Source organism: Perna viridis, chromosome 7, assembly GCF_037379345.1.
Source record: "Perna viridis isolate PV_CMFRI_1.1 ecotype Kerala chromosome 7, ASM3737934v1, whole genome shotgun sequence".
Classification (NCBI taxonomy): Eukaryota; Metazoa; Mollusca; class Bivalvia; order Mytilida; family Mytilidae; genus Perna; species Perna viridis.
The window spans coordinates 12,867,111-12,894,860 of NC_142451.1; the positions used below are offsets into that span (position 1 = coordinate 12,867,111).

Sequence of the window (27,750 nt, forward strand, 5' to 3'; positions counted from 1 at the left end):
CTCAGCAAGCAGGGAATAATACATCTAAATACTGGTTTATTTGACCAGATTTCAATTTTCTTTGAAAGGTAGAGATTTACTTGAATGCAAATAGAGCATAGTGACAACACCTCAAACTGTTGAAAAATGGAAATTCTTTCAAAATAATTCAGAGCTGGTGGTAGAATTTTTAATAATAACTATATTGCAATGCTGAGTGAAAAAAAAAAAACAATGTATAATGATGAATGTATATACCATTCAACTTTCATCTAGTCAACAAGTTGAACAAGTAATGCCAAAGTCAAGAATATTGAACATAGGATGGCATTTATATAGCCTACTTCCAGGAGGAGTTGCATTTTAGAATTTAACCATACCAATATAGCAAATTTATTGAGGATTTCCATCTTAACTATATAATAGTGCAGTAAAAGTGCTAGAACTAATTATAAATCATATGCACTATTAATGTAATAACTTCTATCATAAATCTTTGCAGGGAAAAGATTTTCTATCTGAGAAATGCATATTATTTCTGGAAAATTTCATTTCTGAAGTATTAAGATATGATAAGTTTTGTTCAAGAGTTTAGCTTTGTGCCAAAGATATAAACTCCATAGTAATGCAATGAAACTAACACCTCCGTGACTCCATTTATGCACCATGTAAATAAAGTGCTTATGCCATCTGTGATGTGTCAATTTTTCTCACAGGAAACACAAGCGAGCATTCTGATCAATTTATTTGCTGTTTTATTTGCACTATTAATTCCTTCCTTCCAAAAATAAATACTGTATCCAAACTAAAAGCCATAAGAAAACTCTGAAATCCAATTATTTCTGTTAGGTGGTTAGACTGGAGAAATCACAGCTGTTCAGAAAAAATAACCAAGAATTCCCAACTTTTAAGTTGGTTGACGTATTCAACACTGAGTGATCTTAGTTTAGTCTAAACTTGGCCTTTCATGCTGAAGTGTAAACACACATGGATTACCACTTCTGATGTGAAGATAACCCTTAATGTCAGTAATAGCCCCTTTTAATACCCCCCGCTTACTCTAGCATGATGAGTTTTAATACCCCCCGCTTACTGCTCAGTATAGGTATGATCAAAATTTACTGTGCTACAAATTTTCATCTTAATCTATATCTAGTGGCTTTAACTGAGAATGAACAGGAATAAAATTCCAACAAAAAGCTAAAAGTACATGTAGTATCCTTTTCATACACACTACATATCAAATATAGAAATTGTATCAATTACAAGTTGTCCTACTACCATCCAATTACGGTAACCATCTTATACAACCATCTATATTAGCTCCATATTTAGTCCATGATCATATTGCAGGTTGATTTAAATGGTGTTACTTTTTCTGGAACTTGAAGTAAAAAGATATACAAACAAGCAACTCATAACCATATGTCCCCGAATCACTGCAAAATAAGTTGAAATGCAAAAGTTCCATTTCTCCTGTAAAATTAGCAACGTGCAAAATTACTCACAACTAAGTACCTCAGCAAAATATACTACCCTCTAAGAATCTTTTAGAGAGATTATTCCATTACCTACAAATCATTACTAAGCATTTCACACCAAACCCTTACCCAGTTTTTCTTGAAAATGATAAGATTCAAACCAGGAAAGTTACTCTCATCTTCATAGAAAAGATTTTAAAGAAGGCTAATCTAACAGTGAACAAATGGACTGCTTAATGACAGGTAGAACCAAAACTGAAAAGATATATATGCTTGAATTCACTTTCTAGGAACAAAATTGCCAAACCCCAAAGTAATGAAAACATTTTTTGTTCACATTATGGTTCTTTCATATCTAAAAATCTCAGTTAGATAGGTAATCAAATATCCAATATCTATAGAAAAAAATGACTTCTAGAAAAAAACACAACCTATAACATATCTTTGTTATTGATAATATCATGCTGATGGGTGTTGTAGCAAACTAATATACAAGCTCATATAGCTGAAAATTCAACTTATTAAAACCCAGTCTTATAAGAGTTGAAGTAATAAAATTCCATAACATGTGAAACTTTGAAGACACCAAATTCTCTGAAAGTTTTCTGAAATCTCATATTGGACATGAATATTTAATCACAAAGCCAATAAAATATAAAACAATATTGAAAATTTCTTAGAAACTACCTAAAATCAGGACTGAAATTTCTTATAATGGATATTAGATAGCTTTACTTCATAAATCATTCAGAAACAAAAACATATTGAAAATCAACACCACAGAGAGGAAGTGTAGGAACTCAATAGAAAGGCGAACCATCACCAATAATTTCTATTCTTTCTGTCCTACATTAATTTCTGCATTTACTAATGTTTCTCTGCATAAAGTGGTAATAAAGGCATCCATAAAATCCCCAAAGAAACAAGCATTTCAAAACTATCTGGTATTAATATCCCCATAAAGCCAACATTCATAACATCTCCAATTCCTATTGTAATTATTTCTGCCGATAAAATAATAAATTTTATACAGTTTCTGTAAATCTTCCTTCCTCAAATTTCCTTCATCAAAGAAATTTAGATGTATAATAAACATGTTCAGGTGCCAACAGCGTCTGAATGCAGATTGGACCAAATTTTATTATATATTTTCTGAATCCCAAGAGAATTAAGTACAAATCATCTTACATCAGAAAAAAAAAAATTTTTGAGATCTCTTCCTGTGATTCCATTCAAATGATTTCTTGGTCGGTCCTCTCAAGACTAAATCTACATAATACATTGACAAAGTTCAGATTACATTTCTGCTTAACCATTTATGGGACTACGAAGTAGCTATATCAGTAGTAATCATGCAAAAATCTGATTTAAGTGGTTCATACCAAAGAAAAAGGTTACATATTTTTATCAATTTTTTAATAAAGCAAATTAAAGGCATTTGGATGATTGCATAGACACAATTTAAAAATAAAAAATAAATAAAAAGTCTCTTAATTCAAATAATTTGAAGGGAAAATTTAAATGAAATGTGTTTGTAAAATTAAATAGTTATCTCCCTTGAAAATAAAAATAAAACATGTATAAGGATTACATTGATTTTTTTCCTACACTACAAATTTCAATACTTTGAAGGATTTTCAACAACATCAAATAAATAAAGAAAGATGATCTTTTGACCCATAAATCTACCCAGCATGATTTTAGATTGACAGGTACTAAAATATTTGAACAGAGAGGAGGTAACTCTTGTATTAGCAATGATATACTATGGTTGGATTGTATAGGTATATATAATCTTGTCAATTACTGTAAATGACAGTAGTTATGAACACTCATTTTATTAATGGATGACTCCCTATTCCTATCCCTCACAAATTATTGCCAGTCTTAAAAAGAATCAGGCAGTTGGTGATACATGGTCAGAAACAACTACTGCTTTACAAGTCTAATTCAACTATTTGAACAACAGAATCAAGGAATTAAGACAAACTTTTTCAAATTATTTTGGGTAAAAAATGATTCTACTTTCATTAAAAAGAACTCCAAATGGAAATTTCAAGGAGAATAAGTCCTTCCAAAAAAATTCATTAATGATTTTCTTACATTCTAAATGACAAATATCCAAACATACACAGTGACAGTAAGATCATAGAGTGGTCACTTCAAATGAAGAAAACCTCTTTGAGAGAAGTTCATCATCAAATCAGTGGGTTTTTATCATGCAGATTTCTGATATTTCCAATGTTGCCTGATTTTTACAAATGAATTGTACTTAATCATTAAAAAACACATTCTAAGGCTAAATTGCAGTTCAGTGCAATACTATACCCTAATGTTTAACACCAGTAGATTTGGTCAGACTCCAAATTCTTGACAAGTTTTAACTATATCTGCATCTCCCCTACTTAAAGTAACATGCAGTACTCTGCAACAGGAGAGCTTGTATTCTAATTCCATTTTTATGACCCATTAAGATAACTGATAATTATACTGAGCATAAGTACCCAAATTAGTTATGCTATTAGGAATTTTCTTAATAAACACAAGTCGACTATACAAAGTGTTTTATGCTTAATGAGGCAATTATTACTGAACTATGTAAATTCTTAATAACTGTGCACGTTTAAATGCATTTTAATAAAATCTTATAAATATTTAAGTATAAAATAATCCATAAATTCCAAGGAGAGTTATGGATAGTAATTGTTTATTTAAAGAGCAAATTTTCATTTTCTTCACATTAAAAATGAAATATTAATCATATATGATACATGTATTCCCATCTAGAGTTAACACAACAATCTATTTTTCATATATATATTTATATATTTTTATCATGAAATGCATAAAATGCATTATAATTAGTCTAGGACATGTATAATTCAAATGTGTTTAGTACTGTCCTATATTTAAAATGTAGTTATGGCCTCAAAATTAATTTGGTTTCAGAAACCCTACAGAAAAGAAAAAAATGAGAGCATAGAAACATGTAGTAGAAATAGATGATAAACACCACACTTATATCAATCATTTATACAGAATGTAGGGGTTACTGTCTGGATTGGAGACAATGATGTCAACTCTCATAAGGTCAATCATAACAGTGTTCATATAAAGTTCTTACTTCTACACATAGAGTTCAACTTTTATTGGGCCTTGCATTAAAAAAGTCAAATAAAATGGACCCAGACAAAATATCTATATTAGGTTTGCTTTCTACTAATTCTGCTTACTGCTCATCTGGTACAAACCCATAATCAAACACAATCTAGTTCAACTGAAACAAACCCCAAAATGGAAGTCACACTAGGAGTCTGTTTTATGATCCTCATAAAAACATTACAGGTCTAATTTTCTGCTTTGCAAGAAGTTGAAATGGTCTCAAAAAGGAGTACTAGACTAACAAAGAGTACTAGAGAAGCAAAGTTCTTTAAAGGGAATTCCATGTATATCTTGAATTAGAGTAGGCTATGCTGCTGCTGTAACATGAAGTTGCACACTAGGTATACCCCCACTTATACAGAAGATTGATATTAGAGAGCAACCAAAATCGCTTACAACCTATGCCCCAGCTATATGAAGCCACCTACCAAATTTGAAATTGATTCATCCATAGGGATCCGAGATACCTGAAATTAGGATGGACAGATGGACAGAACGACACACTGACAAGGTGATTCCACTATACCTACCCACCTGGGGGGGGGGGGGGTGTGGGTGGGAATATATTGTAAATATTTCCACCTTTTCTAATGTAAAGTATAAAACAAGTATTGCCATCTACATTATAACATAAAGTGCCATACAAGGCAAAAAAAATAACATTATCCTTCATAACTTCTGAAATCAAACTTTATGAAACACAACCACATAACCAATAATAGAGCTGTCATTCAGTTTCCTGTAGTCCAGCTAGGTTAATTGAAAGTTTGTATTAATGTCCATCTCAATAATAAACTCAGTTTCCCTAATGACCTAGACATTCTGATGGACCAAGCCGCCATTGGAATGACATTTGTGAGTGGATACTCAAAGAATCTCGGAGAACTGCTAATAACTTCTTAATTCGGATAAATCTTTGATAAACAGCGGATGAGAATGAAAAGTAACTCAATCAATGAACAAAACTAAGACAGAGCAACACTTCAGTAATGAAGCTGGCAAAAAACCAACAGATTCAACTCACCTAATTAAATGTCGTCAGTGTTTTAATGAATTATAATGTCACAAAACTCTGTTTGAAATTCTTGAAGTCTTAAGGCAAAGAAACCTGTTAATTTGATGGATCAATGGTATAATATCTACAAAAATAATGATGCAATACAAACTAGTATATGTACTTTTGAATCTGTAGATACAGGAGTCAACAGCCAGGTCCTTCAGTTTAATCTGGTAAAACTTCGGTATGTTAAACTATTATATCCAAAGCAATGAATTGCAGGGGTATCATTTTTTTACCCATCCATCTCTCTGTATGTCTGTCAGTCTGTCATAATATGCTGTTGACTGAATAGAGCCTCCATTTTTATACCAATTTCCTAAAACTTTGGTGAATGGTAAGTTTAGCTATAAAAACTTGGATGGGATTGATTCACCCATTTTTTATGGTAGGGGGACTTAAATAAAAAAGAATGATTGAGGCTTGTTGCTCTGACAGGGTCTCCCTTTTTGGACCAATATTCTCAAACTTTTGTGAATGGTTAGAAGCTATAAATGCTTGAATGGCAACGATTTTCACAGAAATCAGTCAAGAGAGACAACTTTATTGAGTACAGAAACTGAATTTTTCTAGAGTGCAAATGTGGCACATGGGGACATGCTCAGTGAGGTTCTTAAATTATTTGATAAGTTGGCCGGAAAAAAGGTATAGTGTGGTAGAAGTTTTGTTTGTAGAATAAAATTTTTTGTGGTTTCCTAAACTTTCAAACATTATATAAATTTCTATGAAAAGCATTAAATTTTGTGTTATAGAAACATGAAGTTATATGTCTTGACATGCTAGTCATACCCCCAGTTGTACAGGAAGTTGATATCAGACAGCATCCAAAACAGCTCACAACATCTGCCCTATCTATATAAAGCAGAAAAGCAAATTTGAGATCAATCTATGCTTGCATTCATTGGAAGTGAAGAATTTTATGATAAAAATGTTCTTGATCATTCGATATTGTGAAAAACGGAACTCATTATTAAGTTACATACCAAATTTGAAATCCATTCATTAGGAGATGAGATTTTTGTGACAAAATTTTCTTTATTTAGTTAAAAATAGTGAGGCCCCACTAAGTAATCTCTTACAACATATGCTCCATCTACTGGAATATAAAGCCACACGTTAAATTTGAAATCAATTCATCACTTTGGGGCCCAAATACTTTTGCTGAATTTCAGACTTACGGAGAGACAAGGTGATCCAAATATATAAAAAACCCACCAATAAGAAATTACACGAAACAAAAAAAATTTGACAAGTGACAAAAAATGATTCCTATAAATAAAATACTTTCCTAGTAGAAAGAGAAATATTCTGCAAAGAAAAATTGTGATAACTTTTAAATTTATAAAGAAAACAGGTCAAACTAAGATGATTACTTATCAGCAGAGGCTTAGCACCAAACTCTTGATTGGTATGGCAATGGGAACAATCATGTAAGTTTGACCTTGTTTTAATTAATTCTGGAGTCAAATACCATGTTGCTTTTTTTTTAAGAATTTAAGGTACTGCATGACATACCAAAAAAAATTATTGGCACTGCTCCAGCAGTACCTGCCATATTAGGGGCTAAGACCCCGATCAGTCTCCAAATCCTACATATAGTATAGTTTTTGTTTTGTATCTGTTGGCTTACTTTAATTTACAAATGATAAAGCAAACTGTGTCTTTGATTTTATAGCTAATGTATGATCATATTCAACAAATCATAACAATATAAAACAATAAAATCATAAAATTTCACTTAATATTTTCTCTGTAGAAAGTTATTTACCAAGTATGAAAAAAAAACAATATCAAGCAATATAATAATAATAATAATGATCTTGATTAGAAATTCTTAATTAGGTGCTCTGGCACTTATAACTAGGTGCTATATTTGACCCTTATGTGGGTGTAGAATTTGACCTCATAATTAAACCAGTTTTATATTATTGTTAACTTAATGTTTCCTATTTTACTGACAGTAAGTGATTATATAACTGTCACTAAATAAGTGTGTTTGTTATGTAACAGGATTTCAAAGTCTATTTTTGAAGAAAAAAACAGAAATATATGTGAAATAAACATCACTCATAAAAACAACACATTTTGATGTAAGCCAGGTAGATTTTTTCAAATCCATTATTTCTTCTTGTTAATTTTACTGAAGACATCATTTTCCATTGATAAAAAAAACCACTAAATGTTTTAGTTTTATTTTATATCATGACAATTTATTGGAGGCAATCTGATACACAAAAGAAGTGCCCAGTATTTATGAATGAATGGCATATTTTTGGCAAACTTTGATAATTTCTAAGATAATCTTTCATCTTAAAGAAATTTGTTTGGGTGAAACTTCATAAGATCTGACCTAGTGCAGTTTATAAAAACATTTTTTTTTTTATACTTGTATACTTTGATCAACTCGATGAGCCTCTATCAGATAAATATCATATCTGATATGCCACATTACACACACAACTTAGAACTAGATTCAGAATCGTCAATAAATCTAGAAATAGTTCATTCTAAAGCATAAAAGTAAGCTGATTGTAGAGTTTTTGCATTTTCAGCATCAAAACATTTGAACATAGGTGACATGTGACAACAAGCTGCATCATCACCATCTTAGATCCCTTAAAAATAAGTATAAATATCCTCTTGTTTCCTCTGCTTTCTACCTACTCTAAAGTGTGAAAATATTGTTGTTTTTCAGGGTAGGACCAGTATAAATGGTAAAGTTAAATTGTTATGAACATTTTCTTCAAAGAATATTGTAATACAATTTGAGGTATGATCATGAAACTAGACTGATCACTGTAACTATGGGAAAAATGATGGCATTAAAAATTCCCTGTGTATAAGTTCCCCGATGACCTTACAGCACTATGGTACACTAGTTAACTGTTGGGATGAAGAAAGAAAAGAACTCAGGGTGAGGGAAAATTGATAGAACATAGTTAAATATGGCATACACATTGTAGGAAAACATATCTAATTGTTTAATTGTGTAATATTTTTCCCAACTGGCCACATTTAAAAGGGTGAAGGTTATGATTACACAAAAGTACTTTAACTCTATCATATTTTTTGCCCCTGTCCCAAATCCTGAAATTTCTGGTCTCTATATGTATTGTTTCATTTTTACTGTCAGTTTACCTTTATGTTTCTGGAGTATATTTGGGCAACTATTTCACTGTACCTGTGTATAATATTAATTTGGGGCCAGCTGCAGCCTGTCCTGTGGTGTGAGGGTTTCTTCGTTGTTCATTGAAGACCCATGAGTAGCCTTAAGCTGACATACTTCATCCTGGTTGGGTTGTTGCCTCTGACATATTCACCAAATCCATTCTCGTCATATATATTACTTGTAAGTATTGTTTCAGAACCACCCCTTCGATGTTGATTTACCTTCCAATTTTTTAAAGGAAGAGAGTCAACTAAAACTAGAAATATTGTCTAAATCCCTAATATCACCCTTAGTTATATTGTTCTGACCAACCTATTTTTGGCCTTTCAGGTAAAAGGGAATGTTGGAGATAAAGAGTTAAAATGTGCTTTGATCAGACACGTTTTGTATTTCTGCATGGTTTTTAATAGGAGATGTATTTCAGTTTCAAAAAACAGAGAACAAAAACAACAAAAAACGAAAGAGGGAAAAAGTGCAGAGAAGACATTCTTATCTCAGTTATATACTTCAGCAACAAAAAATATCCTGCATCAGTTTTATAAAATCAACAATTCAGACATACTTAGACTAGGTCTATTCCCAGATAAACAAATTCAGTAAATAAATTCAGTATTGAACAATAAATGAGAAACAAATGTACAATTAACATGAATTATTGAGAAATGTTGTATCTTTTTTTTGCATTTTCTTACATCAACCGATTAGACTTCACTACTAAATCAATGTTACCAATCCTGCCTTTGTTCTATATACACGGAAATACTGCAACACTGATCCAGTGGGAATGGCTTCAATTGTAGTTTCGTAATATAAAAATTGAATTTAGGTCAGCGCCTACACAACAGTGGGTACCATAGTCTATTGAATTACAAACATCCCAGATATAACTATTCCATATACCAATAGATACCAGTATCTAAATTACAGAACTACAAAATTGTGTACCAGTAGGAACCTATTTAGGAAGTTTGAGACATATATGCAACTAAATTTCATACAAAATTATCCACCCAAACGCTGGTTTCTATAGGGATTGACTGTCAAACAAAAACACAGACATTATAACTCAAGATTAAAATCTAATTGTTTGGCAAGGGTTTAAAATATCATCATTTCTCAAATATTGTAAATTATGATTTTTTTTTACATAATGAAGATATATGTGTTCAGTTTTCCATCATTCATTTAGCTGTCTATTAAAATATGGATTCTATCATTGTATGGTGCCTGAAATGTTCCAACTTTCTTAAAATTATTAACCTACCAGAATGTCTGATGAATGTTTATCTAATGAAGGCATTCTGTAGACTTTGGATGGACTAGAATGACAGGGAAATAAACAAAAGGTGTACTGCAGAGGCCTCCAACTAAAGTACATTTACCATTTACTTGGATCAAAAACATGTAAAAGCCTACAGTGTCATTGTAAGCATCAGACAAAATACATGTTTCAAAAGGGCCCAATCTGCATGTAAAGATTCATCAGAATCAATAAAAGGGTTTAGGAACAGTTCTCCTGATAAGGAAAATGAATGGATAGACAGATATATAATTGAATCATAAAATAGTATAATGGAAAACACAAAGAAAGTCTTATCATGAATAAATAAATAAACAAGTAAACTGTAAGCACTTTCGGCCATGCAATTTTCTAGACAAGTATGTTGTTAAGCTTCGTTGTTTAGCAACGTTGCTTAATCATTGTTCCTTATGGCATTATGTTGTTAAGGAGATGGCAGATTTATGCTTTCACTTTCACTTTCACTTTCTATTTAAAGAATACTTGTATATCTATATAAAATGTTCTTCTATTGCTATGCCAAATGCTGTATTTTCCATACATTTAAAAAAAAAAAAAAAAAGAATTTACACACACCTTGTTTGGAGAGTGTAATAAATGACTGCATTTGTAACATACCAGTGCACCTGCTTATTGTTTTCCTTCTAATGGTAGTGGCTATAAAAAGTGCAGAAAAACCCAAGGAACAAACAATGCCTTTTTGGCTTACATATGCAATATTTTTATTTTTCTATAGTCCTTTCTATATATATCTGTATTTTGGAGGAAAACATTGTATTCCTTCTGAATCAAAACCTAATCAAGAATGAGAACTCATTCAAAGAACAAATTATGCATACAATCTATATAATTTTTATCTCAAAAGTGGTTTGTAACTGTTTCTGAATTGTGAGTTTTTGACATGCATGTATCAACCACTATTCCCTGACTGACATTTATAAAGATAGGAACTTTTAAAAATACTTTATCTTTATTTCATATAGCACTTACCTTGTATGGTATTTTGCAGACTTAAGTCTTTTTCTTGACTTTAAAGAAGGACAGTACACTGACACTGTTTTAGATCAACTGCTGGAAATAGAACATGAACCTATTTGACAGAACAGTGCTTTATATAAACAACATTCATTTCATGGCAGTTGAAATTTGAATAATCATTTCCACTTGTAAAAATGCATTTTTTCTCACCTTTCTTAAAATGTGATAAGTCTGCCTATCTATAATGAAGACAGCTACATCAATTTTTGGTGTAAAATTATGTAATTCTTCAAATGATCTACATAAAACAATATTTCACAGACATGAAGGTGTTTCATTACAATTTATACAGGAAGAATCATGAAACGTGAATAATGATGTGACAGTTGAGAGATGTTGATGTTGCATGTAAGGACAGATTAAGCTACCATTCCATTGGTCACTTAGTCTAAGAAGTTCCGTAACTGGAGGTGTAAACAGGAAGCTGTCTAAATGAATCAAGAATGCCATCTCTGGTATTACTGTCAAATATTTTGAGTGAGAATTTCTATTTAAACTGAGAGAGAGCAATGTCCTTATGACTTAGCCAACATTGTATTATGTCCTGCCAACAGTCTGGGAGCATATGAGAGTCCTTGTAAAAGCTCATCTGCCAGCAGGATATAATACAATGTTGGTTAATTCATAAAGACATTTAAACATTCCCCTTTTCTGTCTTAAATATAGCCTTATTTCTGTCAGCAAAAACTTGTCAACATAGAGACCAATCAGACCAGACAACAGAGAGTTTTTTCCAATTTTCATGATAATATGATCATATCTTTAAAATTTAATTTCAAATTGATTGTTTCTTTCCTATCTGGGCAAGATAAGTTATTTTCCATAAACTAACTTGGTACTGTGACTTCATTAACATCAATTCATCCCCAGTCCACAATTCAAATAATTCCAAACTAAAATAGGCTATGATGAAGGGACCAATCCTAATTTTGACTTCGATTGATTGACAGATGAGTACATGTTGGTCGGAAATATAGGTATATTTAAGCAGTCTATGACTTTTTGTACTTTTGTGTTATTTTAAATGTACTAACCTTTTTCTTATTGCATTTTAGTCTTTGTTCAAACCACTTAAGGAGGTAGACCTAGGGTAAGGGAAACAACTCCTACAAATCACTGGAATGTTTGTATTCACCTTTTTACATCAATCTCATGTAAGCATCAAAGTAACATGGACTGATTTCATGCTGATTCAAAGGAAAGCTTGAAAGGCTTAGGTGAAATTGAATATGATACAAACATATCACTGATTTCAAGAGTGATGTCCCTTACCTCCTTAATAGCTATTACTTATTTACTTCAACATAAACAACCACTTGATACTAAACAGATGAACTTTTACAGAACAAGGATTCTTATATACTTCCAGACAGTTGGCAGAACACAATACAAGCAAAAGAAATGACAAAATTAGTTTGGAATCTGTTTGATAGTAATCAAGGGAACCACGATTCTAGTGAAATCAAAAGAATGTAATCCAGGGACAAAGACCAAACATGGAAAACAGACAAACACAACAAAGAACATAAAGTAACTAAAATAATACATACAAAGAAACAAAAGTAAATGAACAGCTCGGACTCCACCAAAAACTGGGGGCATGGACCTGGTGCATAATTGAGGTAAGCGTCCTTTGCTTTTCTAGAAACACCTGCCAAGTTGCTCATAAAAAGTCAAGTCCAGGGTAGACGAAAGAGGAAAGGAAAATTATGCCCTGTTGAACAAATCAATTTTCATGGTGCAGATGGATACACCGTAATGATCCACGAGTTCATGATGACGACCATAAAACTTCTGTAGTGATGACTTCAATCTTGTGGCAACATAACCTGTTCCAGAAGCCTAATTATAAGAAAACTAGTGCAATACAAAAAGTTTGCGTAGTTATGACAAGCTTTGCATAAAGTATGTGTTGGGATATGAAAACTCAATACACAGGTGCTGAATGGATGTTGCCACAGATGGAAGGAAGGTTGACAATTCTGAATAAAAAGTCATTACATTTGTCGTAAAGTTTGGTCAATAGTTTTCCTTCAATCTCTAAGTGTAGGTCAAGATATGAGGCTGATTCACAGTGTCTGCAGTATTCTTTATTTCAAGTACTTTGGGGATAGATGTGATGTACCACATCCCCGAAATTAGGGTCATTTAAATATAATATGTCATATAACTGAAAATGAGAATAAAGAGTAATCAAGGGAACCAAGGTTATAGCAGTAATCAAAAGAATGCAATCCAGGGACAAAGACCAGACATGGAAAACAGACACACACAACAAAGAACACAAAGTAACTAAAATCATACATACAAAAGCAAATGAGCAACTCGAACTCCACCTAAAACTGGGAGCATGGACCAGGTGCACCTGTAGGATAAGCTTCCTCTGCTTTTCTAGAAAGACCCACTGAGTTGCTCATAAAAAGTCAAGTCCGGGGTAGACAAACAAGGAAAGGAAAACTATGACCCATTGAATAATCAGTTTTCATGGTGCAGATGGATACACCATAACAATCTAGCTGAACGATGTTCTTTCATTTGGATCAGATCAGCTATTAAGTCAGCCTCATAAGAGTGAAGGAATAGGACAGCAAGTAGAGGAGCACAAATTTGTTATTTGTTCCCACTGGAATGCTGACCGTTTGTTGAAAAATGCATCCACCACACAGATAATAATCTTGAGTTGAGGGTCTCCAAAAGATCTTTCGAATTTCTCTGGATCCACATTGAATTAATACCACTAAGGGAGTAACAAGTGTTGTGGTAAGACTGGAGACCCTCTTTGACAGCTGTGAGTATATTAGTTAAAAGTTTTGAAAGAGGTTTGGTAGTATATTTTGCAGATCCAGCTATGTAACGTTGTTTGTATGGATTCTTATGGAGTTAAGGAATCCAGTACACAGATTCAATCACAATCATCATCTTTGGTAGAGAGACCAAAAGGTGTTTATTACTTAGATACATACTTTTTCTGTCTTGAAGACAGCCTTCTTGCAAACTTTATATTTTTACAAATGTATTCTACACTTCTTTCAGATGACCTTTTTTACAATAGGACTGCAAACTAGACTTCTACCAGCAATAGATTCCAGTGTTTCTACATCATATCGACATTTTGTTTTTGATGAGTATAGGATTAAATGGGCTATACTAAATGTGTCGTAAATGACATCACGAAGTCTTTGTTGTAGGTAACTAAATTCAAACATAATTAAAGTTGCTGATTTAATTTCTGTTTAGAATTAAATGACTCCAGAGGAAATTACTTTGTAAATGAAGCCCCAACAAAATTTTTTCCTTCACTGAATTTTTAATTAATTCAACATCACACTTGAACAAAATGAAGCAGACATTTTTCTGGATGGATGTGTCCACTATCGTCTGAAGTCTGGTATTTCCCCATTTTGAAATTCAATTTAGAGCCAATCTTGGGTAAATCCAGACAGTTTGTGTGATTGTGAATATTGTTACCAAATATGGTATGATAGGTCACATTCTGAATCTAAGTCAACTTGAACAGTAGCTTTATATTCAATTACTTCCTCCTTTGGATCATATTTCAAAAATCCAAAAACAACAGAGAACCTTTCAAGTAACATAATGTAGTCATATTAGAGGAAAGAAGTTTTTTTAGATTTTTTTCCCCATCCATTTGAAGATAATTTCTGTATCCATAATATGATTACCTCAGGCAAATTCACAAATGATTCACATGTATTAGGGATAAAACTCCTGTTCTAAAAGAAGACACTTTAAAACAAGGAGTTCACTGTACCTAAGTTTAGACTGACTTCTCTAAACTTGATCTTATAAGACATAATTATAAAAAAAAACATTCATGTTATTTTATAAAAAAAAAAAAAACAACTTCAGACATTGTACTAGATGCAGGTGTTAAGTCGTATTTCATCACTGAAATTTAAGCATTGAAAGCAGCTCTTTACAACAGACAATACACTGTTGATGAAGCTGTAATTCCCATCAGACATTAGGTACACACATGACAGACGATGCACCAGATTCCATACCAGATATTACATATATACATTGGTGGCAGCCATTACGATTCAATGCACCAGATTCCATACCAGATACTACATATTTACATACGTGGCAGCCATTATGGTGCATCCAGTCTACAATCCTACTACCCTTTGTAAACATTCATGCAACATTATCTCTATCATTCTTCAATTTGTTTATCAATAAAATGTTATTACAAAAAGACTAAGGAATTTTATGATGTTATTTTTCATATGATTTACTGTTTTATGAGTTTAGTATCTTTACAATGAGAAAACAAACTGCTATTTCAAGTAGTTCAATGGTTTAGTACTCATGGTTTATGTATTGTATGTCTCGAAAAACCTTCATAAAATGTATTTCTCACCATTGCTTGGTATGTTTACTAATCTGAATCATATCCGGTAACCACAATTAGGTAAAAGTGCATGTACAATCAACTGTAGTTATCAGTTCATGGAAGGTTAGAATTACAAACTAGAAATGTGCATTGATTTAAATGAATTCATTTTCATATTTGACCAAGTTTTGCTGAATTATACTTTATTGATGGAGAACTATTTCTTTGTTGAATTATGCCATAAGTCATACTGATTTTCAATGGTGAATTAACCCATTCTACCCCCAAATAGATCTGTGAATATCGCTGAAACCCATATTTTAACATATAAGGAAGTTAAAAGCATCAACAAGTCATTGGCTACTATAGTCAAATTAGGGTGATATTCACTGCATTTGATTAACAAATTGACTCCTTCAAAGAGACCAACAAACTTTGAGCACTTTAAAATATATGCAAGAGATATTTTGATCCACCATTCCTTCTCATTCAACTCAATGAAGAATAATAGCTTTCAAAACATTGTGATTTGAAAAAAGCCATAAGTAGACAACTTCAATAATGCCATTGATTTGTTCTGGTACACAGACAAATTAATGGCAACCAGTCTGTACAAAATAGCAATGAACAAATCACATTAACCATTTATAGAAAAGACGAAACCTTAGGTTTATAAATTATACATAAAAACTGCAACAATTTTGTTGTCTAGCGGCTTTCCGATATAGTTCTTCACAATATTTACGATAAATATCACCTTGTGTATTTATATATGGAATAAGTAGCCATTTACTATAGCAGAGAAAATGGAACTTCAACTGTTTGTACTATGTTTTCTGGACCAATCTATCATAAAAATCCTTGTAAGGGAAACCTGCAGACTGTTGTAATATTTACTACGCCATTAACAGACATAAAGCTTATCTTATTGGTCTAATGGAAAACAAGAACAGATTGGACAACAGATTTACTTTCCTTTATGACGACATTTAAGTTATTTTAAGAAAAGGGGCTGTAAATCTTGAAACTTGAACTGAAATAATGTTTCATATCCATCAAAGCCACTTTGTAGTGTTTTTTTCTAGAGTATTTCTGTAAAAATCATGGCATATACCTTGCAAGGATCCAACTTGTCATTGTTGTCTTAACTTAAAATAAAAAGACAGGGTTTTATTTGCAAAGGTCAGTAGTCATATTCTTTAGGTTACAGACCACCAATTGCATCATCAAGTTGGAACGTATGCAAAGAAAGTCCTAAGCCAAGATACAAAGTAGTCCCTTTAGCATGCCATTATAAAAAAAAGTTGACAATATTTTTTAAATGGATGAACTTTTTTCAAAAAGGGAATTTTATTCTGATAATTTTTAGCCCAAAGTATGCTGCCTCAAACTTAAATAAAATAATTTGGTGGAACTATAAATAAAGATGGTCCAAATAAAGAATTTTTAGGATTCCCCAGGCTATTTTTAGCGTAGATAAGTACTGAGTGTCAGTGCTGTACTGCAAGGTAGTAAAACCCTTGTGAAATTTTGAGTGACATAGCAGTACATGTGTATGTTTCAGGTGATATATGGTTTTGGTTAGGTTAAACTTAAGGTAAACTACTGAGGATCCCCTGAAAATAAACAAATTAACATGGAGAGTAATGGGAATCTGAATTAGTGGTTTGTAGCCTATAAATGATAAAGAAGCACCAAATACTTAATAGTAAATATAGGCATCCCTTCTTTATCTGACAGTATCCATTAGTTGAGTCTGGGTTGTTCCTGTGGCTGGAACCACTTTTTTGTACAATATTCTATTATTTGGGAAAAAATGACCATAACCCCCTTTCAAAACTGCATATGTGGAAGGTATCGACCATTGAACAGATATTGATATACAAACAATCTAAAAAATATTGGTTTTAAGTTAATACAGAAAAAGTGGAAATGAGGGATAGACAACAAACCTACCAAACTGCAAAAAAACAGCCAAAGGGCAGTCTATGGGCCTTCAAAGAAATGTCTAAAACCCAAAGTCAACCCCAGATTTGGCCCTGAAACTACACACATACCAGTGAAATTTTAACACTACTCAACTTTCTTTTTAAAACAGTCAGTTGATACCAAATTTTACTCCAAAGTCAACCATGTGATTTCCATTTCAATATTCTAAATGAAAGCCCTGAAAGTATGAAAATTTCAGTTCATTTTTCAACAATCATGGAATGATGCCTTGCAGCATATAATTTTATCAGCAGCTGCATTTGGCTTCTTCTCACAGGAAAATAGCTTTTATCAAAATCCTTACCATTTGTGTGCTTCTCAACAAATACCAGAAATCTCTCAAACTTCATGAAGAGACCCTTTAAAGATAGTTCAAACCATCCCTGAAGGCACCATTTCTGGAAGTGTGACAATTTCAATCAGTGAGTCACAGTTTATCAATTAGCAGAGAAAGTTTGAGGCTTCAAACATTCAACAACAAATATCTTTGGTTAGCTAACTAAGGGCTTCAGCACGAGTTAGTCATAGATTTTTTTAGGTCTTGGGGAAGGATTGCTTTTAATTAGTACAAAAACTTCTGCAATTAAACTGACCATTGATAAAAAATAAGCATAAGTCATTTCTCATTAAATTCTGGAATGATGACCATGGAGTATTAGAGAATCTATGGTTTCATACATAAAACAAAAAGAAACCCTTACAAATCACCAAGACAACATGGGGATCCACTGGAGTAACAAAAGACAATGTAGTGTCACAATCTGTTTACTAGTATATAAAAAGTAAAAAATCTGAAAATCATAACATAAGTTAAGAAAACAAAAAAACTTGATTGAATTATCATCAACTTCATTTGCATGCAGTTATAGAAGAAAAAGACTTATAAATAAGTCTCCTTATTGACTACTATCCATCTGTGCTGAGCCTAGATTTTTTAACACTGAAGGATTTTGGGGGTGCTCTGTGATTGGAATTCCCACTTTTGGGGGAAAATTTTGTGCATTATTTTGACAAAACTTACCATTAATAGCCTGCAGTACCATATCCTTTTTGAAACTTCTGGACCCGCATCTAATTAAATAACAATGCTATATATTATCATGGAACAACAGGTATGCCCCACTTCAATGAAACAGGAAGTGGACGAAACCAAAACCAGATACAACAAATGCCCAGTCTATATCAATTTTAAATTAATCCATCAATCGGTGGTAGAGATCAAACTATGAGGAAATTCAGATGGATGAAATTATAAATGAATAAATGGATGGATGGATGTATATACCTACATGGAGATTCCAATATTCTACCTACTTGTAATTGGGAGTATAGTAGCAGGTCAATGTAGAACATACAGATATATGGTTTTACATTTATATAAAATTTGTCCAGTAGGGCAAATGAACAGCAATTCTACTTGCCCAAAATAATATCAACTTGTCACTGAATACATCTCAATTGTATTTTTTAGGTACTGAAGTACTATATTAATTTTTACTGATTTGAATGTTTGGTTTGTATTTCTCTTGCAGGAGGAAACTAATGCCATACCCATAGTTTTTTATTATGGCAAACATTAAAAAATTGTTGATGAGATGCAACTACTTTAAAATAGGTTATAAAAAGTTCTACAAAAGGATTTTAAAAATGCATTTGAAGTCCACACTAACTCCAGAAAGGACTGACAGATTAACAATACGGTAGTTCAGGTCACATCTGTGACACAGGCTTATGTATCAGTATATCCTGCTGCCATAAATGGAAAAAACATAAAAAACTCACATGAAACATTGACATTTGATATCAGACAAATACTGAAGGGGAAAAATCTATTATCAACTTATTTAAAAAGTATTTTGGGTAAATAGCTTTGTGTTATCTTGGCCAGTCACATTTCTCTGATGCCATCAAAGCATTATTTTATTACAAATATCTTTTAGAGGGAGCTATATAAAGAAGTTTTTTATGGAACCAGAAATAAGTTCTGATCTACTAAAGTCAGTACCTTTAGAGAAACTGTACTGTTAGAAATGTACCGGTACTGTCAGTGGTGGATCCATTATTAAGAAAAAGACAGACATTTTTTCCTCAACAAGAAAGTGAAAAAATCTACAACACAACTTAAATTCATTCTCATTGTTGGCTCCATAGTTCCAGCTGACAAAAAAGCATAACCCATAATCATCTATACCAGAAGCTTAAAGGTGGTACACAAAAATATGTCTCGACTTTAAAATGATGCCACATTCAAATTAAATGATTGTAAAAATATTCCCCTCCCAGTAGGTTTTGGGAAAAAAATATGGGCATCAGAATATCTTGGGAGGGCTATAATTTTAGGGAAAATAATATGAATTTTAATCACAACTGGTGATGGAAACAGGGTTTATTTGGAGCATTTTCAGTCAACCTTCTCAGTAATAAGAAAATAGATATCTTAATGCAAAATGTTTTTTTTTATTGCAAATACATCACTCGGTTTGTCAAATCCTTCTAAAACACTTTTTTGGAAAATAAAATTAATTTCATAAATCATGTTTGCTCAAAAGCTATTAAAGATAACTAAATTTTTTTTTTAATCTGTTTTTTTTTTTTTTTACTAGAATGATAGGTTAATGATTTGAAAATTTGGAATAACTGGAGGAAGTGTATCAGTATTAAAGAACTCCCTCTGTTACCAAATGGTATTTTCCCTATCTCTGGAAATCTAAACCATGTATATAAGGGCATTATAATTCCTACTAGGGTCATAAAGGCACAAAATACTGATATTAATGATATTACTGGTTTCGTTTAAAGGCAACACATTGATGGGAAGAATGATAAGAGGAAAGACTAAATTGTGGTGGAAACTTTAGGGACTTCACCAGACTAAAATGGTAGTATACAGGATTACATACTATTAGCAAATCAATTATAGCCTGAAAATTAAATTTATCTCTTGCCGACAAGTGGAGTTCTGAATGTCAAACTCACTTTTTTGCCAGTCAGACACATTTACAGTTATCATTGGAAGACATCTTTACTTTTACATACAATATTAGTAGATGTCTACAACACAGCCATTAGACATAATGCTATATATTATTAGATATTGTACACAGGCATTAGACATAATGCTATATATTATTAGATATTGTGAGGCATAAAAATGTACAGTTAAGCCAATTGTTAACTTAAAAACAACATGACATTGCAGGCATTAACATGCTAGGTATACCTCCACCCATAGGGTAAACTCCCACAAAAAACAGGCAGTTGATATTAGAATATAACGACTGGTTTACAACATATACCCCATCTATATAAAGCTAATTCATATCTATATTTAATTGAGATAAATGGGATGGAACTCCGACAAATGGAAGAATGAACAAAGAGATTGACAAGGTGATTCAAATACACCACCTACTCTGGGTATCATCAGGCTTTCAAGTGACTTTTTGTAAAAAATAAAGGCTATTTTTAGGGCCAAATTCTTATAAAATAAGGGCTAAATTTATAATGTTGTAGGGTTTTTAACACAAAAATAAGGGATGACATTCTTTCTTTCTCAATTATAATACTAAAAGAAAAATAAGCTACTCACCACTGACTAAAAACAATAATATAAAAGCTATTTACCAACCCAGAAGATCATGTCAGTGGCCATCAACAGTTGTATTCCTCATTCCAGTTCGACCATTAGAAGTTGAACTAGTATGGGTCCAAAGAATGTTGTGAACTGCTAATGACCACCAAAATGTCTTCTGATGTGTTTATTTGATCATAATATTCATTTTCTGAGAGTATACTAAGCTATATTCCATTTATACAAACAATATAATGGGAAATTACTATTTAAAAATTTCAAAATTCAAAAAATAAGGAATTTCTCAACAAAAATGTGGCTTTTTTAGGATTCTTCTGCTTTTATTAGGAAAATTAGGGCTGCTTTTGAAAAATAAGGAAAATTAGGAAAATAAGGGCCCGCTTGAAAGCCTATATAATGATTACTGTAAATTACTACATCAAACATGACCTTTACTCAGTTTTCCCTAGAGTATAGCCATTCTCTTTTTGCACCCAGTTTCAAAACTAATTATTTATCTTACAGTAGGATCAGAATATACACATACTGTGTGAATACATGTACTTGCACTTGTAAGCATTAATATAAATAAGAAATCTCTGTTCTGAATGTCCAATTTAATTCATGTTGTTTTTTTTTTTAAATTATGAAATTGGAACCATAAAATTTGAATCCTCTTTAAAATTGTGTTATGAAACAGTGATTTACAAGATTGACAGACTTTGTTCTTTTACAGATGAAACATTTGGCAAAATCACTGGAGAACCCAGACATTCTGAAAAAGGGGGTGCTCTCTTTTCCTTTAAAATCAACTAAACTTTTAAAGCATCGGGTGAGGGGCCCTTCAGGGTCTCCTCCCCTTGGATATGCCTATGAACTGGAGGGATCATGTCTACATTCATAGGTTCAAAGTAATCAAATTAGTTCAGAGTTGAGTTGAGTTCTTAGTTTAATAAGGATTTGTCTACACTGATTTCATTTTACATACTAGAAATCTAGGTTTACAGTAAACTGAGTAAGTATTCGATTAACACCATAACTGCATTATGATTGCTGAGCAACTGGGGAAATCACTGTCTATACCAATATAAAGACCCAGGGAAACTGACGATTATCAATTATTTTTCCAATAATGGAAAACTTGTTGATGTTTTCTCACTATGAAATTGGGAAATGAGACAGTATATTGTCTCTTTAATGACAGTATGTAAACCACACGCTCTACTCAACATAAGAAATTACAACAAAATTGCATTACTAGTCCATAATATTGACCTATGTCAAAACAGCCAGAAATAGGAAACAATTTTCTATAAAGAATTTTCATCCTATCGATGGATAAGAAACTATAAAGCCGTTCTGTCATCACCAAATTCAAATTACACCCATCAAAATAATGTCCTCTATTTCTTTCCTTATCAATTTTCTTTGATATTGCATCACCCAAACAGTCTCTATGGAAATGGTTCAGACCATTATAAGTAATAAAGTTATCTGGATACTTAATGGTTTTCTGTAATGTTTCAGAAATTTCCTGCAACAAAACAAATATCTATTAGTAATGGAATACTCTGCAATAAAATGTCCTCACCAGAGCTATAACTATAGACTTCTGCTAAGTCATCATTTGTTTGATATTTATTCTTCTTCATGTCCAAATATCTATTTTTTGTTTAGTTTTTCAATATTTGATTCAATCAGTTAAAATTGAGCTAAATGAAAATAATAAAATTTTCAAGACAGACACTTTCTAACTTTTTCCATGTTACTGAAGGTACACATGCAATAACAAGCTTAAGTTATAATTTTTTGTAATAACTCTAGATCTAAAACCTATTTGGAAAGACACATGAAGTGTTGTGACAAGCCAAACAGATCTGTTAAATGTTATGGCCAGCTTCTAAAAGAAATTTCAGGATATAAATTGGGAATAGTATATAACCCAAATATGATCATGAATGCTGAAATGATTTAAGAGTTTGAAGAACTTGTTCTTTGTGCATGTTACACTTCTTGTACACTTCTTGTATTATTGCTATTTTGTTTAAAATCCCTTTGATCTGGATATACCATAATTTTCAATTTTACGCCAGTTGAGTGAGAATAAAAATTATTGTACGGCTGCACAACATTCGTGAAGTCAGATAGCACTCCGCCAAAAAATAGTCCCGAAAGGAAACTTTGCAGCACTTACATATTAAGGTTAGGAAAACTGAAAATGAAAGAAAACTAATACCTTAAAATTCAGCAAAACAGTGATAAACAGATTATTTAATATTTAACTCACACTCACACAAGTTTCTCACACTCATCTTGTCTTACTGCGAAGCTGCTTGACGAGATGACCATGAGAAACTCCCTCTTATATATTAAATTATCTAATATTCTCAGCAGAAGTGATCATCTCTTAGTTATTTTCATACCTGAATTTTTCAGTGATATGCCTTAACATGTATGTCACAATATTGAAGCATTGATTTGCATTAACATTGCAAAGTTTATGAGTGAAATCAAAGAAGTTATTTCACATTCGATTTTTTTTTTTAAATAAATACATTTCAAGTGGACTAATATCACTTGAACCCATGACTTGACATTAATAATCTCTGTTTATGCACATCCACATACATGATGTCTAACGATAAAATTTCATCAGAATCTATTGAGTAAGTTCAGGAGTAGTTCTTTCTACAAGGTTCCTTAATTTGGATTGCCTCCCCTTACAGGCATCTTCAATCACGCATATCTTTATATTAAGCCTAACCTACCAAAAAACATTTCATCAAAATTCATTGAGTGATTTAGGAAAAGTTACCTTATTTTAACACACAAAACCTTTAAGTTGGATTATCTACTTTCAACATTCCTATAATTTCAAAATTCATTTAGTGGTTGCACACAAAATGTGTTGACTAATAAATGAATTTACAGACAGACAGACAGACAGTAAGTTATTTAGTAATAAAAAAAAAATTTCAACTTCCTCCTAAAAGGATAAATAAAAAACTCCAGAAAAATACATCTAGAAATAAATCCAGTTAAAATAGAGAATCTGGGGCATGGGAATTCATGTATACAGAGTATTGATCAAATAATGATTGGTAAATGCACCATGCATTTACTATAGAACAAGAAGATTAGAGAATCAGCAGGAACAGATACATCATCTAATCATTGGAAATACTTGTCTTATCACCGACATCACTGGATTCTCTTTAAACTTTACAGGGTTGTGTAAACAAAACTGTGACATGGTATACCCAAAGACCACACAGGTACCGTGCTTGTTTTATCTCACTGACGTAATTGATATTGTTTCCTACTAATAACTTTCCACAATTTCTGAAATATTTGTGTGAAAGGTAACCCCTTCAAACTAGCTCCCTTTTTGACCCTTATCAATGCGGGATTTCCATTCAAAACATTATATGCCAACAAAATTAGATTAACACTCAAAACATCTGTTGCTTCACATCCACTTTGAAATTGAAAAAAAATAAATAAAAATAAAAAAATATCATTCTAACAAGCCAACACCTAATTACAAATATTTGATCAAGGACAATAACTCTTGGATTTGAAAAATGAAAAATAATACTTGAAAATTTAAACTTGTCTCTAAAGCTTTTTGATAATAAGCTTCATCTGCTCATTCAGTTGTTAAATTCATGACATTTCAAATACTAGTTCTTTATACATCTACAGATGGACAGACAAAGTCACTTGGGGTCATGATTGATATTTTCATAGCACAGATTACTCTAATACCTTTGACTTTATTTTCATTTATTTTATTCTTTTTCTCCCACAATTATTGCAGTCAATCTTGGATTAAATGATATAATTTTGAATAATTCTTAATTTCTAGACATCTAGTATAGAAACATACTCAAAATATTTTCATTTGACAGGGAATTATACAAACTGGCAGATATGTTTTAACAGCAAACAGTATTCTAAAAGGATTCTGTTTAAAACTTAATTGCATTCCATAATAAAACTTTCATATTTTCTCATGATCATTTTTGACTAAAAAAATGTTGAAATAAATAATAATGAAATTTTAAAATATCAAATAAGCAATAAACAAAGATGGCAGATTTTTTCCAGAGCAAACAAACCACAGGAAAGGAAGCAATAAATTTTTATAAACTGTAGTTTTTAACACCTCATAATTTAATCACAAAAATTCTAACTGTATGATTCACAATAGTGCAAACTATAAAACTAAATATACCTATTGTAATAATTCATGCTATTTACAAAAATTTAATCTAAAACATGCATCATTTTTACTTTCAATCTGACTAGCCATACAGAGGGAGAGAAACATTAAAACTCGACTTTTTCATTCAATAGTTATCATCCACCATAATCTCTGCACAAAAATGAGTTATTAGCATAAAAAAGATTAAAATCTACATTATGAAATGCTTGGGGTAATAAAACATGAAAATAAAACTGACACTGATGTTTTTGATAATGAAGCAGTAGAGTGCACCCTCTTTTGTTTTCATTTCCTTTTATGTCATAAATAAAATAAAAATATTATTTTTATAAACGTTTTATATTTCTTTATTACCCTAACAGTCTTATATTTCACTCTATTAATAATATTTAAAATGAAAGCAATTTTATCAATTTTTTTGTACTATGATGTGCGTCTCAAGTTTTATTACTATGAGGTATTACTACGAAGAGTGAAATATTTCATTATTCACTAAGTTGGTGGAAATTGAAAATTATCAGACATCATTTGTATTAATTGTTTTTATCACAAAAAGCCACATGTTGAATTTCCTGCCTATCATATTCAAAATTTTAAAATTTTAGACTATTGTTTCCTCAATTTTCAGACATTATATCACTTTGTTAAGATATAAAACTAATAATAAGCATCTATTATTATGTAAGTTTTAAATGTAACTGTCTGGTTTTGTTTTTAACCTAATAATATATGTAATTATAGCTTGAAAGTTACCATCATCAGTACAGTCAAGTTAATAAGACTGCTGGCTCATATTTTCATTTCTATCATTCTCAATAGTGCATTTTAAGTATTGAGTTATTGTTGATTACACAAAAAAAAAAAAAAAACAAATCAAAATCAGAATTATTCATAAGAAATGAATAAAGGAAACAAGGAAGCAAGAACCCTGAAGTAAAAGTACTACGAATTTAAGTGCATTGGTCTCAATAAAAATGAATTTATGAGATGTATAAATATTATTTTGACCAATCAATTACAGGATTTAATCTAAATCCTTTATACATATATTTCCTTGTTTATTATTTGCAAATGCAAAGTGTTAAAAAATATTACAAACAAAAAATATCAACCAAACATCAACAGATATACAAATGATGTAAGTGAAAAAAATGACAAAACTCTGCTACTATTGAGTCTAAATCAAGAGAAATTGAAAAACTAATAAATTTAAGAATTTATTTTTTTCCCTTGAAATAAGGGTTTACTTAAAAAGTTTGTATTTATTTTAGTCGGTATGCAAGAATTTTTTTTTTTTTGCAAATCATCTGTGCCTTAAAAAACATTTCCTGCCTCATCTGTGTCACAACACCTTATCCCCTGTGTCACCCTTCCCCATTCATCATATCTGAAGTTAAGATCCACATTGTCATAGATAAAATCACATGACATAATTACAGATATCAACCAAAGAATCAATTATCATTGATATCAACCTTTAATACCTATAATTAGTTTTACAGTCCATAGTTTTCTTATCCCCTTTTACTTTTTAAACACCATGACTTACCTTTTTATTAATTTGATTCTAATAGACCACCAATTTCATGCTTTCTTGTAAAACATCCAAATTAATTTATAAAAGATCTTTTCAAAACTTAGGAGGTGTCCTTTTTTATGAAGATCAATTCATCTTATACTAATGTTATTAAAGTAGTACTGATGAATTTATTTATTCAGTATTATATCAATACTGCTAGGTAATCTGGATCAGGGGGAGAAGGTAACCTGATCGCCTCTTGTGTAAAACTGACACCTGTCAAGACTTAAAATTCAACCTTGCAGGAAGGTGATTTTTTAAATTCCTTTTTCAAATAGATTTGTGAAAATAATTAATGGCATTTTGATAGCATGTATGCTGGAGAAATTAACCTTGCCAATGCTCATAGTTGTCAATGGCTAATATCTACATTAGTTTCTTAATTTGTTAAGTGAACTGAAGTGGTATTAGAAATAGTCATTGAATATTGATACCTTAATTCAATAAATGTTTTATAGATAAAATATTTTATCATCAATTACAAGACTGAATTTGACAAGTAAGTATATGAACTAATCATGTTTATAAGCTCTTATCTAAATATTTATAGTAATGGCTGGTCATTTATGTGTTCAAAGAAAAATGCTACTTTTTCAAGGCAGAAATACATGAACTGAATTAAATAGTATATCACCCACAGTTATATATTTTGATTTCAAATTAAATCTTATAAAACTTACTGATTTGGTTTTCCAGTTAAAGTCACTAGCACAAATTATCAACATATTCCAACCAAACAGCTTTAATAATATAGAAGTCATTAATCATGCAATTCTAATATAAAATACTTCTACTTAATTTACAGCAAACATTAAAATCAAGAGAAAACTATCACCT

General features: G+C 31.4%; 1 protein-coding gene across 2 annotated transcripts in view; it reads right to left on the reverse strand.

Annotated features, from left to right (window-relative positions):
* Positions 1-27,750, reverse strand: part of LOC148611374 (discoidin domain-containing receptor 2-like) — a 135,168-nt gene that overhangs the window by 84,205 nt on the left and 23,213 nt on the right. For both annotated transcript variants that reach the window (XM_088591863.1, XM_088591864.1), the window contains exon 2: positions 11,139-11,219. The gene's annotated coding sequence lies outside the window, so the exon portion shown is untranslated. The remainder of the gene's footprint in view (positions 1-11,138; positions 11,220-27,750) is intronic.